The 16,919-nt window shown below is 35.1% G+C and overlaps 1 protein-coding gene and 1 long non-coding RNA gene across 2 annotated transcripts in view; one reads left to right on the top strand and one right to left on the bottom strand.

Annotated features, from left to right (window-relative positions):
* LOC114652130 (uncharacterized) overlaps positions 1–16,919 on the bottom strand; it is a 148,284-nt gene that overhangs the window by 23,501 nt on the left and 107,864 nt on the right. The window lies entirely within an intron of this gene.
* The window catches only part of trpm3 (transient receptor potential cation channel, subfamily M, member 3), a 971,875-nt gene that overhangs the window by 922,929 nt on the left and 32,027 nt on the right, over positions 1–16,919 (top strand). The window lies entirely within an intron of this gene.

Genomic DNA, 16,919 nt, shown 5'->3' with positions numbered 1-16,919 from the left:
AGGCAACCATTCAGTCCATTAAGTTTGTTCCTTTAGCTTTACAAAGTACAAAATATACATAATTAAAAGGCAACTAGGACTAGCACTTGCAGAGAAATGTCTCTAAAATTAATCTTTGTAAAATGTATTTATTTAATTCCTAAAAATATTCTGACACTTAAAATGTAATGACACATAAGATTTTCCTGTTATTTATATTTTTGATTTTTTATGGAGCTTTTAAATTGCATTCTTGTATACCTTATGAAAATCATTATGAAAAATATGAATTGATTTATCCTTTGGATTCACCACTTGGGTTTGGTTAAACAAACTCTTTCAATATTGTTAGAAAATGATCACAGAAGTTGTAATATATTGTAGTCTACATCCTGTAACATCTTCAATAATTGAACCAGTTCACAGAGTTTTAATTCACTTAAATACAGCAGTATTAAAATCTCGGAATCTAATAACAAACACTGACACTGCTGACATTTGCATTTGGATTCAAAACTTCTGAGTTATTTGAAAGGCTCCTCCTTCCTTGTTGTTTTGTTGATAGGCATACTCCATCTTCAAATCACTCAACAATGTAATCTGGAGTCCAGGACTGGCCCATTTTCATATCTTCCCAGCTTCCTAAATGACTATTGAGACACAATTGGAATCTATCCTCTTCCAAAAAAGCAAATGACTGTCCCTTTATGCAGTTTTGAATTTTGATCAAAAAACATTTTATACTTCTGTCATCCATGTATTCCACCAATTCTCCAGAAGGTATGCAAACCTCCAGCTAACCCTCTGAGGCATTCTTTACTATGTAATCTTGGAAATCACAAATTAGACACATTACAGAGCTGAAAAAAGTATAAACTTACTGAATAACAATCATGTAATATTTTCTCAAAGGTCTGGAAACACATACTGCACTGGAACTCTGATTATTTCAGATGAACATCCATGGCTCCTAAATGATCACAAATTCTAATGGAAAAGTTCACTAACTAGCTGTGTTACCCGTCTAAGATGGGTTGAAATTTAGATGTCGGCATTAATGTTTGCAGTGCATTTTGTAATGTATGTAGTAATAAAATGTATTGCAGACACTGACACCCTTTAATTAAGGTGGTTGAATATCACAGAAGATTACTGAAAACCTTTTACTCAGAGATTATACAGTATGAAATGGAATTGATTTAAAAACGTGTTTACTTTACTCTACTTAGCCATACAAGTATTAGAAGTCCATAATTAAACAGATTGCAGAAATTTCCATCAAATCTACCGTTCTGCATTGTCACTCACAAATCTAAAATGAGATGGTATATAGGTACACATCCAATGGGAAAAAAACACCCTTTATAAAGATGGGCTGTCTCTGTTCTAACCACCAAGTCTGACATTTGTAATCCAGTTGTCATTATTGCTGGTGCCATCAAGACTTGTGAAAGAACCATTTGCCATAATGGCAACAGGGTCCAAGCAACATCTCTAATTTAGAACAGTCTTCATAATGGCTATAAGCAAAAGGAATGAGCAATTTATAAAGCTTAATAATGCATTCATCTCATGCACAAACCTTTTTCTGTTCAATTTAGTATCTTTTTTAATCTATAATAATAAAAGGCAAAGCCCTCACTGACTGATTCACTCACTCACTGACTGACTGACTCACTCATCACTAATTGTCCATCTTCCCGTGTAGGTGGAAGGCTGAAATTTGGCAGGCTCATTCCTTACAGCTTACTTACAAAAGTTAGGCAGGTTTCATTTCAAAATTATACGCGTAATGGTCATAACTGGAACCTCTTTTTTGTCCATATACTGTAATGGAAGGCAGCAAGATGGCCGTAGGAGACTGAGTTGCGTGTCGCGTCATCACGCCTCCCACGTAATCACGTGAACTGACTGTGAACTCAGTACGTAGAAAAGAAGGAGGAGCCCCAAAGAGCGCTGAAGAAAACATTCATTACACAATTGACAAGGCAGCGAAACAATAAGAAGCGAGTGAGTGACGCATACAAGCATCTTCATAAGACACGAGGTATAAAAAAGCACGGTGTAAACCGTAAGTCTAAATTAACTTTATAGAAACGCTCCCGCTGCCGTTTGCAATACCATATTCGCGAGATACAAGTTTAATGAGAAGACACGAGGTATAAAAAAGCACGGTGTAAACCGTAACCTTAAATTAACTTTATTGAAACGCTCCCGCTGCCGTTTGCAATGCCATATTCGCGAGATACAAGTTTAATGAGAAGACACGAGGTATAAACGAGAGTTTGCATCACTTTATAACAGAGTTAAAATTGCTGTAGCGAGAAACTTTTAACTGCCGGGTCTTAGCTAACATTAAATAAACCCGTGGACATCGCAACATCACACAAGAGAGCGGCTCACGTGAAGTGACTGAACGCAGCAGGAGTGATCACTTCCATGAATCAAACCTGTTCAAAAAACACATTACACAATTGATAAGGTAGGAAAAGAATATGAAACAAAGCACGGTATAAACCGTAACTTTAAATTAAGTTTATAGAAACGCTGCCGTTTGCAATACCATATTCGCCCCTGCGAAGCGCGGTGATTTTGCTATATATATTAAACTATTTCAACCATTGTATGATCTGCTTCTCGCAACTGAAAGAGGGCACCGTGGCAGAAGTTAGCCGACTTGCTCACCAACCACAAGCGTTACCTGGTAGGTAACCACCCATACAATCAGATTGTGAATCAGACTACGAATGCCTGCAATGTAATTACCCCGATCTACATGCTGTCAAATGAACGAACCACACGCCGTGGCACAACGTTAGGGGCTTCGCCTCTACGTCCGAGGATCGATTCCCGTAAGGGAGTGCAGTGACTGTGTACTCCTGATGAGCCCACAATTACGGCGAAACACGTGTCGCATACTATGCATCTTCAAAGCACGGTGTAAACAGTAAGTTTAAATTGAGTTTATAGAAACGCTCCCGCTGCCGTTTGCAATACCATATTAGATGACTTTGTAACAGAGTTAAAATTGCTGGAGCGATAAATTTTTAACTGCCGGGTCATGTCGCGTGTTCTTGGGTAGGTACACCAAAAAATATACATTTATGCATGTAATGGGCAAACAAAAAATGTACTATACCCGAAAGCACTACAGTAGTACTCAATGTATCTTTATTTCTTAAATGTTAATGTTTTACTGTTTAATAATTTATACGCTTCTTATATGTTATTCAGATTCTTTTATCAAAATACCAGTAACAGCGCACTGCACGATAACGTGGAGTGAATATACTTGACATGACCATTCATAGTATTTATCCTCTTTCTCTGTACGTTTACCATTCGTTTGCTCAGAGGTTGATGCGCTTGCTGCTTAATGAGCAGCTCTTCACCCTAGCGTCCCGCTGCTTCTCTTCTTTCGTCGGCATCTTTTCCCGTTAAAACTGATTTTTTTAAAACTTAGTATGTTTTCTTTAATTTTTCAGTTAAGCTGGCACTTAAGTCTTCAATCTGCCTCAAGAATGATTAGCGAAGGTGGTAGACAATGAAAACGTCAGCCGTATGCATCCGCCACGCACGCACTGGTGCGCGCAGCTGTGAGTTGACTCTACAATAAAATAAAATAAAGATAAAAAGAGTAATAACTTGCAGCACCGCTATTCAATTACACTTGCCTAACGCCTCTCCTAAGGGGAAATACTGTGGGATCTGGGCATCCGTCAAAGCAGCAATCACAAGCCCGATTAGAAAGCGGGAAGCTGTGATTTGTCCTCTCCCTCCCATGTAACAATCACAGCCTGTGTTGCAACGCACTATGCATGTATATGTATATATGTGTATGTGTGTGTATATGTATGTGTGTATATATATATATATATATATATATGTATATGTTCATATGTGTGAGAAAGCGAATAGTAGACGTGACGTAGTATATGTGTACCAAATTTCAAGTCAATAGGTGAAACGGTTTGCGAGCTACAGGTGATTTAAAATCCTGGACAGACAAACGAATAGCCACGGTAGCGTATTATAGAAGAACATTTTACTGTTTAATAATTTATATTTATATGCAATGTGCTTCTTATATATTACTTCATATTCTCATATGATAATGATGTTAATGTTGTTTATATTGATTTCTATGTTATTGTAAGTGCCCTTTATTTGTGGAAAAATAAATTTGGCAATTAAACTTATTTTATACATACATTTTATTTTTTTCTCTTGCACTCAGTGAGCGAATCCACTGGGTAATCAGCTATATATATATATATATATATATATATATATATATATATATATATATATAGATATATATATATATATATATATATATATATATATATATATATATATATATAGATATATATATATATATATATAGATATATATATATATAGATATATATATATATAGATAGATATGTATATATAGATAGATATGTATGTATATAGATATGTATATATAGCTAGATATGTATGTATATAGATATGTATATATAGATAGATATGTATGTATATATATATATATATATAGATAGATATATGTGTATATGTATGTAGATATACAAATATGTATATGTATATATGTGTATATATATGTAGATATACAAATATGTATATGTATATATGTGTATATATATGTAGATATACAAATATGTATATGTATATATATATGTGTCTGTATGTGTATATATATATATATATATGTATGTGTGTGTGTATGTATGTGTATATATATGTTGATATATGTATATATATGTGGATGTGTATATGTATATATATATGTATATATGTATATATGTTTATGTATATATATGTTTACATAACCTCTTTAACACACTACTTCTCCGCTGCGAAGCGCGGGTATTTTGCTAGTTGTATATATTTTTTAATGTACTTCCCATTTGTAGCTCTATGTGCTATATACATTTACAAATACATTATAATTAAAAAACAAAAAAACATTTTTTTAAAAACCAAATAAAACCCAATAAAGATATGCACACAAAAAATATGTATATATACAGCCAAAGCTGTGCACGCTTAAAAGATAATTGACTTTTAATGAAAGAATCATCTTGCCTTCCTCCTGCAGAATTCAGTCCTACAACTCATATGTTTGTCTATGTTTTAATTATTTCCTGTAGTGTTTGTGGAACATACAACAGTTCAAATATTTTCTTCTCCACAGGTTTCTTCACGCGGCTCCTTGCTCATTTTCTTCCAACAAGGTGCATGATCAGGCTAACCTTAAAACATTCTTCCCTTCTATCAAAAATTAACATAAGTCTGGTTTAACGCTGGGGATACAATAAAATCTTTTCCAAACTGCGCTGCCATTTAAAGGATGGACACCTTTTGACATGAAAGCTTTCACATATTTGGCAATCTAACAGAAAAATGAAGACCTTTCAGTCGTTAAGGTCAAGTCTTGCTTCTGTAGTGATTTTATTTTCTTGGCAATTCTCCTTATACATCTGTTTCTCATACCTTATACTATTGTTACAGCCTCTACCCATTATTCATATTAATCATGATTCTCTTTGTTTAAGAGTTTTAAAATCCCCTAATGAAAATTTCTGATTAAACCAAAACTGTTCATATCGTCAATTTCCACATTCTCAGAATTATTACAAGATTTGTCATCTAAATATTGAGGCATTAAAGCTCAATATCAGATTGTTGACTCACAGTCTGGGAGTTTCCTTGGTTGCAATCACTGTATGCTATTATAAAAGACTTGCTTTGTGGAGTGTCTACTTAACATAAATTATTTTCCTTTTATTGTGAAATGAATGATTTGGAACTCGTTTTGTCTGTGAGCCTCAGAACATGACTGGGAAAACAGTTTAGACCTCTACAATAAAAGGTATTTACTGTATGTCTGCAATGTTTCCTCACTCTTCTCTTCTACCCACTTTGCAAAAACTTACACAATACAATAATTTTCTTCTTTTCTTGTTCAATAAAATTGAAGCAAACTACAACAACAATCCAGTTCATCTATTTTATTTCTCAGCATGATACTAAAGAAATGTATTTTTCTTCCATTACACTTTTTGCAAAAAACAGAAATGCAATCCACCATAGTCTTACCTTATAGTATAGCTTGTGTATATTGCTTGAATGACAACTTATTTTCCAGTCCTAAAGAATCAATCAAAACAATGTGCCAGTTAGGCTAACTAGTGTCCCTGTTTTGTGCCAGGACAGGGTCAGGAATAAACTGCTGTGAGCATATAGTGTAGAATGGGACCCAAGAAATCAGATGAGAGGGTTTTGCTGTAGGACTACATATTACAAGAAACTACACCAGTAGCAATATTCAGGTATTCAGGGGCAACTGGGCAACAGACAACTTGGCGAAAAGACAACTTGGCAAAAAACAACTCAGCGAAAAGACAACTCAGCGACATCCTTTACATCCTTTACCAGTTAAGTAATAGTTAGGTTCAAAGAGATTTTTTAATGATATTTAAATGATAACATAGGGCGGCGGAAAATCCACAGAATCACCTGTTTTATGAGAGTCTCAATACGTTGAGAGTAAAGATATTCCTTAAGCTGTATACTCGCAGGTCACCTTTTGTATTCTAAATAATGTTATCATACGATTACAATCAATACAATTTATATAAAAGATTAGCAATTTTGGTTGCAGAAGATAATGTAAGATAGAGTTTTTTCCATCTGAAGAATAAAGTTTGTTCTTCAATTATATAAATTTATTTTCAACATTTTAAATCACGTTGTCATTTAAATATAGTTAAAAAATCTCTTTGAACCTAAATAAATAAACGGTGCAGCTGCAATCTTAGATGAGATTCTGCTTTTGCCAGTATTCCTATTTAAACTCCATGAGTGCAGATCATGTTGTCCTCCTGTCAGCTCCAGCGCACTCCTTGTGCCTTACAAGAATTGTAGCTCCTGCAATAACACTTATATAAGATTATAGATGAGATGAAAATATATGGGGAAAAAGGGTTTATATCTATCTATCTATCTATCTATCTATCTATCTATCTATCTATCTATCTATCTATCTATCTATCTATCTATCTATCTATCTATCTATCTATCTATCTATCTATCTATCTATCTATCTATCTATCTTTGTTCAATTCGCTGGTTCATAATAATAAGCTAAAAGTGGCCTGTATTTAGTAAATAAATTAGTGTCCAATTCAATTTGCCAGACACTATCATCCTTAACTTTCCCATTCTACTGCGCAAGTGCAATGTTTTCTGTTTAAACTATATATAAACATTTATAGATAATATAAACACTTGTCCTTTAAAAAAATAATTAATACATCCATCCATCCATCCATTTTCCAACCCGCTGAATCCGAACACAGGGTCACGGGGTAATTAATGCAGTATATTAATATCATTTACAAAACTGATTTGGTATTTAATGAATTTTAGAAAACTTTTTAAAAATAGTAAAAAGTGTACAAATACTTGTCAACAGAAACATAACATTAAGTGTTATATATCCAAATAATAGTGACAGATTAAGAACAAGTTGAAAACAGTATTTTACACTACTTTTGGTCCTAATACTTCAATCCATTAAAGGCTTAAATTCAATTGATTTAAAGAATAAGAATTACTAAGGTGTTTTTTTATATTTATCTTCTGAATTTAACCCATAACAACATCAAAGTGGGCGGCACGGTGGCGTAGTGGGTAGCGCTGCTGCCTCGCAGTTGGGAGACCTGGGGACCTGGGTTCGATTCCCGGGTCCTCCCTGCGTGGAGTTTGCATGTTCTCCCCGTGTCTGTGTGGGTTTCCTCCGGGCGCTCCGGTTTCCTCCCACAATCCAAAGACATGCAGGTTAAGTGGATTGGCGATTCTAAATTGGCCCTAGTGTGTGCTTGGTGTGTGGGTGTGTTTGTGTGTGTCCTGCGGTGGGTTGGCACCCTGCCTGGGATTGGTTCCCTGCCTTGTGCCCTGTGTTGGCTGGGATTGGCTCCAGCAGACCCCCGTGACCCTGTTTGGATTCAGCGGGTTGGAAAATGGATGGATGGATGGACAACATCAAAGTGTAGTTCTAACATTTACCCTTCATTTTTGATGAAAGAATCCAAGCCACATGCATCGAAAATACAAACCTCTTATGTACATACAGTATATAGATATTTTTTGCATTGTATAATGTCTTAGTTGTTTAAGAATAAAATAAATATGAGTCATAATTAATTTTTATTAAAATATAATATATAATATTGATATAATCAAAAGTAGTTATAACATTGATAATAGTTTTATGAATCTTTTAAAAACCTGAAAAAGATAAGGAGGGTTCAAAAGTAACAGTGATACCATTGGTGCTCTGTACCACTGCAGTCCTTGTCACTAGATAACCCTACTAAGACATCTTAAAAAATGCACCTCTCTGTTTTATAACAGGACTATGCTGAATGGATGGTACAGTGGCACTGCTTATCAGCTCTTGTGCCGTGTCTTCTTTGGGTCAAAATAACAGCCTAGCTGGTGGCAATATGGAGGTCATACATTGTTCCCCCAAATATCTTCATGCTGGGTTCTTTGATCACCCTAAATTGGTCTTGCAAGATTGAACGTAGAAGTGTTCCCCTCAATAGGCAGGGTTAGTTCTGATGTTTCTAAGATAGACTCTTCCCTCCATGACCCTGAACTCAATTAAGTATGTTTGAAAATAAAAGAATGAGTGGTAAAATTGACTGATATTGTTTTAATCAACTCTAAATATATTTCATGAACATAGTGCAAATGATATAGGATTTATTATCCATTTTTTAATCTTTCAAAAGTTTATGTTTTAGTATTTTAAAAAAGTTCATTTCTACTTACTATTACTATAACTAATAAATGTGAGTTTGCAAAGTTTGAACTATGAAAACATTACCTTATTGTATTGTGGAACAGTTCCAAAACCTGAGAAGACCACTAAGTCAAGTGAAGCAATTGTTTTATACATGTGTTTGCAGGCAGTCAGAGTCTCTCCCAGCTGTATCTGGCATAAGCCATGGGATTGCCTCACAGGGTTGCAATCAATTAATTAACTAACATACAAACTTTAGAAAATGGCAGAATATTGGAATACAAAAAAAAAAAAAAAACTTGCATGGATATGGAGAAAATGTGCACATTTCACAAAGACAGTTAGTGACCAGGCCAGGACTCAGACCCAAGTCCCTGGTTTATAAGAGCAGCATATACAGGATATGCAAACAGCACATTCATATCTATAAAGCAATTTACAATACAAACAATAGCTCCAAACTAACTACTGATTATTTTTCACAACTTAAAATAAGAACACTGCATCATACTTCATTCATTCATCTATCAATCAATTACTCCTATTATGTAACAATGACCTTAACTAAAGGCTTCTTTTTGTCATCATAACACTTATAAAACATCAGCAGACAAGTTATTCATCTCTGTGCAAAGTGACATATCGACATGATGGTAAAATTACTTGTTAATATTAAGGACTCACAGGTCTTATTCAAAATCTGTAATATCAAGAGAAATGTGCTTCAGTCAAGCTAAATCAGACCACTCCAAAGTGAAATTTAGTTGATAGGTCACATTGCAGAGATGAATAAGCACTTTACTGATACTTTATAAGAGTTACGAAGACCCCAAAAAGTGTATATTAAGGTCTTGTTACATAATAGTAAAGGAGGAATACATGTATTTTTGCAACACCTAAAATGCTACTATCAATTTTTTAACTTTATTGTACATCACAGTGTTGAGAAGTGCCCTTCTTCACAGGTCTGAACTAAGGAAATAAGCAATCCAGCAATAGCTCCAAGTACTGCTTGTTGTGCCAAAGAAATGCTTTTCCATCATTTAGTCTTTACTTTAAACATTGTTACATATTGTCGCAGAAAACCATTCTTAGCATTTATCACTTTTCCACTTCTTGCTGAAGAGTGAAAGGTTTAAATAATTTTTTTGAGTTCAATTAGTTCATTTATATTTTTATACTAAACTGGGAGTAATACGCAAAACTCAAACATTTGCACAATATGACTTCTTCAAACTGATCATAGATTTTTAATTTCAGGGTTTATTAGATTTATTTAATTATATGTAGAGGTCAGTTAATTATTTTTAGCTTCTATGAGCTTCTTTAGATCTTTGCTCAGCTAAATCCCTTTGATCTTATGCTTAATCACAGATGCAACTGATTACTGACGCTGAATCCTTTTTAGACTAGTTAATCCTTTTCTTAAAAAAATCTTATGTGAAAAAGGTATTTGTTCTTTGACTTAAACAGTTCTTGCTTTTCTGGTGGGTTTAAACCTTTCTTCAGACAGCACAATCACATAATACAAGCTCGCTAAAAGCAGGCAAAATAAAAAGACATGAAGGGATGTCATAAGACACCCTTTTGACAGTGCCATCAAATCATCTTGGAATATGTATTTTACCAGAAGTTGTTCCACCCCCAAGGACATGACTTGAACTGGAAGTACAAAATCGCATGTGGAGAAAGGGAGAAACCCCTTTAGATGCAGATGTCAAGCCAGAAAAGGAAAAGCACCAGCAACTGGCACATAAAATGCTCGTGTCTAGTCTAGTTGGTGTGCATCAGGCCAGATTAATTAGAAAACCATTATAGTTAGTCTCACTACCTGACCTCATAACTCAGCTCTCTGATATGTAAGAGAGGGAGGACTAAATGACGTCTGGCTAGCAGTAGAGACCAATCATGACTCCTTAAGAAAAACAATGATTTGGAGTGTAGTGAAACTAGGTAAAGATTTATCCAATGATCTTTTTTCATGCTCACTCTTTCCTCAAAGATAATTCTAGAATTTAGGGCAGTTCCACTGGAAGTGATGTCACTCCTCCTCGGGGAAATGGAAATCGTGTGTGATAAATAACGTTCACAACACGTTGCAAAGGTTTGGGGTTTTTCCCCGTATAATCTCGAGTATCCAAATTGGTCAAATTGCAAAGAAAAATACATCAAACATTCGACCTCAACCATGGCATGAGGCTCGTTTTTATACAGAGGACAAAATGGCTACAGGAAATGATGTGGCAGGAAGTTAGCTGAGACTGGAAGTAACCTCATTATAGCGGGGCCGGAAGTGATGTCATCGGGATTGGCCGGAAGTGACGCCATTATTACTGGACCGGAAGTGACGTCATCGCTGAGGGACTGGAAAATGACGTCATCTGCGGGAGACGGAAGTGACAATGAATCTGAAGGAGTTGTTGTTGCGGAGCCCTTTTCGAATATTGGTATTGTTGATGGTGATTGTGTGTTATCATTTGTCCTCTTTGGTTCTGTAATGGTAGCGAGAGAGATATCAGTACCACAATTCAACCTCCCGTCGGACAATGTATCACTCACCTCCGGGCTTGTTGACTGCCTCCTAAGCGCACGTGTGTGACAGTGTTAATGAATGTGCATCACTCTTTTCCACATGCAAATGAGATACCCAGGCTTGGGTGTGTTACAATGTATACACCCTTAGCACTATTGTTTAAAAAATACTACACATTGTACGGAATGAAAGTTAGCAGATATAATCCCATTGCATAAACAAGGTAATTGATCCATGAAATATAGCCCAGTAACCCTAAGATGCATCACCAGTAAACTAACAGAAGGATTTATTAAAGAAAAGACCAGTGGTAAGAATAGGTGTATTAGCAAACAGAATTAGTTTAGAAGTGGACTGTCATGTTTCACTAGCATCCTTTGAGCAATCAACAAAACCATACTATTATAGAGGTGCATATGATTCATTTTCTTGATTTTCAGAAAGCTTTTGCTAAGGTCCGATATAATAGATTAATCATCAAACAAACAAAAAATCCAGGGTGCAGTGTGTAGGTGGGTATAAAATTAGCTTAAACACTGGAAACAAGGGGTCATGGTAAGAAGAAATTTTTCATAATTAGGTGATGTTAAAACTGGTGTTCCTCAGGGATCATCCCAGGGCTGCTGTTGTTTTCAATCTATATAAACAACCTGGACAAGAATATAGATGTCAAGCTAATTAAGTTTGCAAATGATGCTTAACTAGGTAGAATAGCAGATAATGCAGAATCAGCTGAATCATTACAGAGAGTCTTAGAAAGCATACAGGCTTAAGTAGATTTGGGACAGATGCAATTTAATACAAGTAAACATACGGCATTACATGTTGGAAGTAAAAATGTTAGATTTGAATATACAATTGGAAGTTTGGGACTTGTAAATATACCTTATGTGACGGCACTTGGATTTGTGGTGGACTCATCACTTTCTACATCTAGACAACGTACAGAAGCCGTTAAGAATACTAATTAGATGTTAGGTTATATAGCATGCTGTGTAGAGTACATAAAAATTAAGGGAGGTTATGCAAATCTTATATAACTCACTAGTGGGGCCTCACATGAGGACCAATTTACAATGTTTGCCTCCATATTACATAAAAGATATAATAGCCCAAAAGAAGGTGCAGAGAAGGGCAAATAGGCTAATTCCAAGAAATAGACGTATAAGCTATGAGGAAAGATTGAGGGAATTCAATCTATTCAGTTTAAGCAACTAGGGATTAAGAGGTGACATGACTGAAATGTTTAAAATTTTGAATAGAATTAATACTGTGGATCCCAGCCATTACATTACAATCAATTCTTTAACAAGAACAAGGTGACACAGTTGCACATCTGTTAAAGACAAACTTTAGAAAGGTTTTCTTCACATAAAGACTCACACATGGAATAAATTATTAAGTGTAATGATAGCGAGTATGTCTTTACTGTTAACGTGATGTCATTTTGGAAACATTAGGTGAACAGTGGCATTTGTAGATAAGGTTCTATGTAGATAAGTTTAGTAATTCAAAAGAACCAGCAACATAAACACATTACCCATAATCAGTTTAATAGTAGGAAGTACAGAAACATTAATGCGATACAACTTCTACTTTTCATTAAAATTGTTTAACAGTTTACAGGTCACTTTCTGTGAAATGAGTCTTTGCATATACTGTACTTTGTACTGTCTACTGTATTTTGTAACAGCACTCGTGGTTAAGAAAGAATTAAATGCTTTTGTGAAATAGAATGTGCTTTTTGTGAAATAGGATGAGCAATAATTTGTCAGTTTATCAAAAACAAACTAGCATAAAGGAGTTATTGTGTAAATTAGTGTAAATTAAATTACAAGCCTCAACAGCACAACCATCCTGTGCTGTAGACTTACAGTATATATTAGAAATCAGGCCCAGTTGTGAACCTGCAGCCTATATGGAGTCATCCAGGCCAGCATCAGGCACTTTAAGTCATTGTGTGCATTGTGTGTACAGTACAGAAATACATTCTGTTGAATATACATAGGGCAAACTTACTAATCTTTAGTTTGTTGTTTCACAATTAATAAATTTCTAAAATTACTGATATTTTGTAAATTTTGACATGTATAGAAACTACTTTCATGAGATAATATTTTTTTTATAATTTACAAAGTTAGGTTATTCTGCTTATTCAGAAAGCAGTGCAAAATTCTTCTTTGACTTCTACAGCCACCTTCTAAATAACTTATGAAACTGGAATTTAATTGAATGTAGCATGCCATACCTCTAATCATGCATTCCTAGCTTTGAGAAGGCATTTAACATGCCCTTCACACTATTGCTGCATAATAAAAAAAGTATTTGAATAGAATATTTTCAGTTTACTAATAATAAAATTCAGAAGGTGACTGTAGAACTTTAGTAGCCTGCAATACAATTAGCTAAACTAGCAGAGCCAGAAGGATCATTTTTAACTATTGTTATTTCACAACTTGTGAATAATTTTAATTTTCAAATAGTTTAATCAAGTACTTCCTGTTGTACTAGTAAGTGATTATTATAAAGAACTAATTCCTACAGTATTATTTCAGTTTCTAGACAATAACATTCTCAACTAAGTTATCTTATGCAAAGTTAGTCTGTAGCTACTGTATTCATTTCCTACTTCAAACAAAGCACTCTTAGTATTCTAATTATAAAATGTAAAAATGAACTTATAATTAATATTCAGGTGACAACTAAAGGGTATGTTTATGAAAGGTAAGAAATACTTAATGTTACTAAGCTGTATTTCTTTTAAAGCTCTTATATTTCTCATCATCAAAACATCTACTGCACATTAATTCCTTAGGTCCTATCATGCAGACAGCATTTGACTCCCAGCTTGCAAACTCATTCACTGGTTTTCAACTGCCATCTAGTGTTAGCCTGGTGAAGTAATATGTAACCCACAGCTTTCTATTTTACATACCATCTATAAATGCACTACCCACGGGAAAAACATTGTGAATAGTAATTATCATGGCCTATGATTTCTTTACTTTAGATAGATAGATAGATAGATAGATAGATAGATAGATAGATAGATAGATAGATAGATAGATAGATAGATAGATAGATAGATAGATAGATAGATAGATAGATAGATAGATAGATAGATAGATAGATAGATAGATAGATAGATATGCACAAGAAAATTTAACATTCTCAAAGCCAGTCAGGGTCACTGGGATCTCAGGCTATTTTCAGGAAACCAGCCCTCATCAGGCACATTCACACTTTCCTCTGTTCAATTTAGAGTCACTAATTAACCGAACCAGCACACTTTGGATATGTGGGAGGACAACCACTCAGAGGCATAGGTAGAGACACATAAACTCCTAATGGACAATGATCAGGTGTGGAATGGTGGATCTGGGAAGCAGTAGCATCACTAAACACTGTGATGCCATGCCACCCACAAATACTGTATATATGTTAATTATGTTTTTCAAAAGAAATCATTTTCTTGTTTGACCTTAACTATCAAAACCTTATATAAGGTAGAATGTGGAATCTTGTACTAGTGAATTTCCCATTGGGATTAATAAGGTATCTATCTATCTATCTATCTATCTATCTATCTATCTATCTATCTATCTATCTATCTATCTATCTATCTATCTATCTATCTATCTATCTATCTATCTATCTAGTGTTGTACTTTTTTTATAATATTCATGCTTCACTAGGAAACTAGAGTAACAGGAGAAAGCCCACACAGAGAGGAGAGAACATGTAACCTTGGTCAGACATTATCCCTAAACCCAATAATTTTATACAAGTGTGATGAATATCGTATCAGTTATCTTTACTTGTAAAATGGCCTGCCTAGTGCAAATATAGGCAAAATAAACAACAGTTGTACAGATATAAGGTGTTCTCTACCAGTATATTGGTGGAAAAAAGAAGAAAACTGTGCTGGTTTCTGAAAACAAAATTATTCACAACCGCCCTGAACCAGTCATATTTGGAAGCATTTACTATCACTTATAATGCTGAAATTCTGAAAACACCACTCATGTATTTCATGATTCTATCACGGGTGGCGCAGTGGTAGCGCTGCTGCCTTGCAGTAAGGAGACCCAGGTTCGCTTCCCAGGTCCTCCCTGCATGGAGTTTGCATGTTAATAATAATAATAATTCATTGCATTTATATAGCGCTTTTCTCAGTACTCAAAGCGCTATCCACACAGGGAGAAACTGGGAAGCGAACCCACAATCTTCCACAGTCTCCTTACTGCAAAGCAGCAGCACTACCACTGTGCCACCTGTGAGGACATGTTCTCCCCGTGTCTGCGTGGGTTTTCTCTGGGTGATCCGGTTTCCTCCCACAGTCCAAAGACATGCTGGTTAGGTGCATTGGCGAATCTAAATTGTCCCTAGTGTGTGGGTGTGTGCGTACATGTGTCCTGTGGTGGGCTGCTGCCCTGCCCAGGATTTGTTCCTGTCTTGCGCCCTGTGTTGGCTGGGATTGGCTCCAGCAGACCCCCGTGACCCTGTGTTAGGATATAGCGGGTTGGATAATGACTGACTGACTGATTCTATCACATATTGCCACCAGTTTTATGGCTTTTAGCCATGAAGAGCTAAAAACAGATTTTGTGGACTTTTAGGACTTTGTCTGGTGATATGGCATCTTCTTTTCTAAGCAACAATTGCCTGCAAAATATAGGGAACAAAACTGCATGCAGATTTTCTTAACAGATCTTAGCCTCCCAAGTCTGTTGTACAGCATTAAAAATAAAATTCCTTGATGTGGGCACAACATGGAGTACTATACTGAATAACATGCAGCTGGTCTTCTGTATACTAGATGTGGATGTGGACAATGATGAATTCATTATAACTTCTTATTCTTTCTCAGAAGTTGACTTTGAAGTCCCCTTGCTGAGTATGCAACATTTTTACTTCCTATTTACATTACAGTTGACCTCCCAAAATCTGAATTCTGTCCACGTCCATGTGCAATAATTTTGCTTGACTGTAAAGTTGTCAACAATCATCCTAGTTTAGTGTTCTCTGCAAACTTAACTAGCTTCTCAGTTACATTTATGTCTTTGTCATTTATATACAGTAAAAGAGCTGTAGCCACAGCACGGATCCTTGAGGGATCCTTTGTTTTAAAAAGTCTGTTGTACCATAACCACTTGCTTTCCTCTGCCTAATCCAGTTGTGCAACCATCTTCACACTATGCTCTTCACTTCTGGCACATTGACTGCAATTCTCTAAAGATGTAACCAACCCAAACATTTTTGAAAACGATTATAAATAACATTTGCACCACTAAAATCAAATGGCTTTCTTGTTTCACCATGCAATTTTAGCATAACAGACATGTAAATCCATGTTGACAGTTCACTAATGCACCCACACTTGATATGTGTTGTTCAATTTGGTCTCTAATAAGTACTTCCATTAATTTAAAGTTGCGATCAGAAATATTCAACCCCCTCATCTCAAAAGACATTATAGTGATATGAACTGAAGTTAATTAAAATATATGACAAAAGCCTCATTAAACAACAACATTTTTAGAGTTATTTTGAGAACATGACTTAAGTTTGAGTTAAAAAATGTAACTCTTTT

This window comes from Erpetoichthys calabaricus, chromosome 5 (genome assembly GCF_900747795.2).
Source record: "Erpetoichthys calabaricus chromosome 5, fErpCal1.3, whole genome shotgun sequence".
In the NCBI taxonomy this organism is placed as follows: Eukaryota; Metazoa; Chordata; class Cladistia; order Polypteriformes; family Polypteridae; genus Erpetoichthys; species Erpetoichthys calabaricus.
Note: the sequence above shows the minus strand (reverse complement) of the source record. Positions and strands in the feature narration are given on the sequence as shown.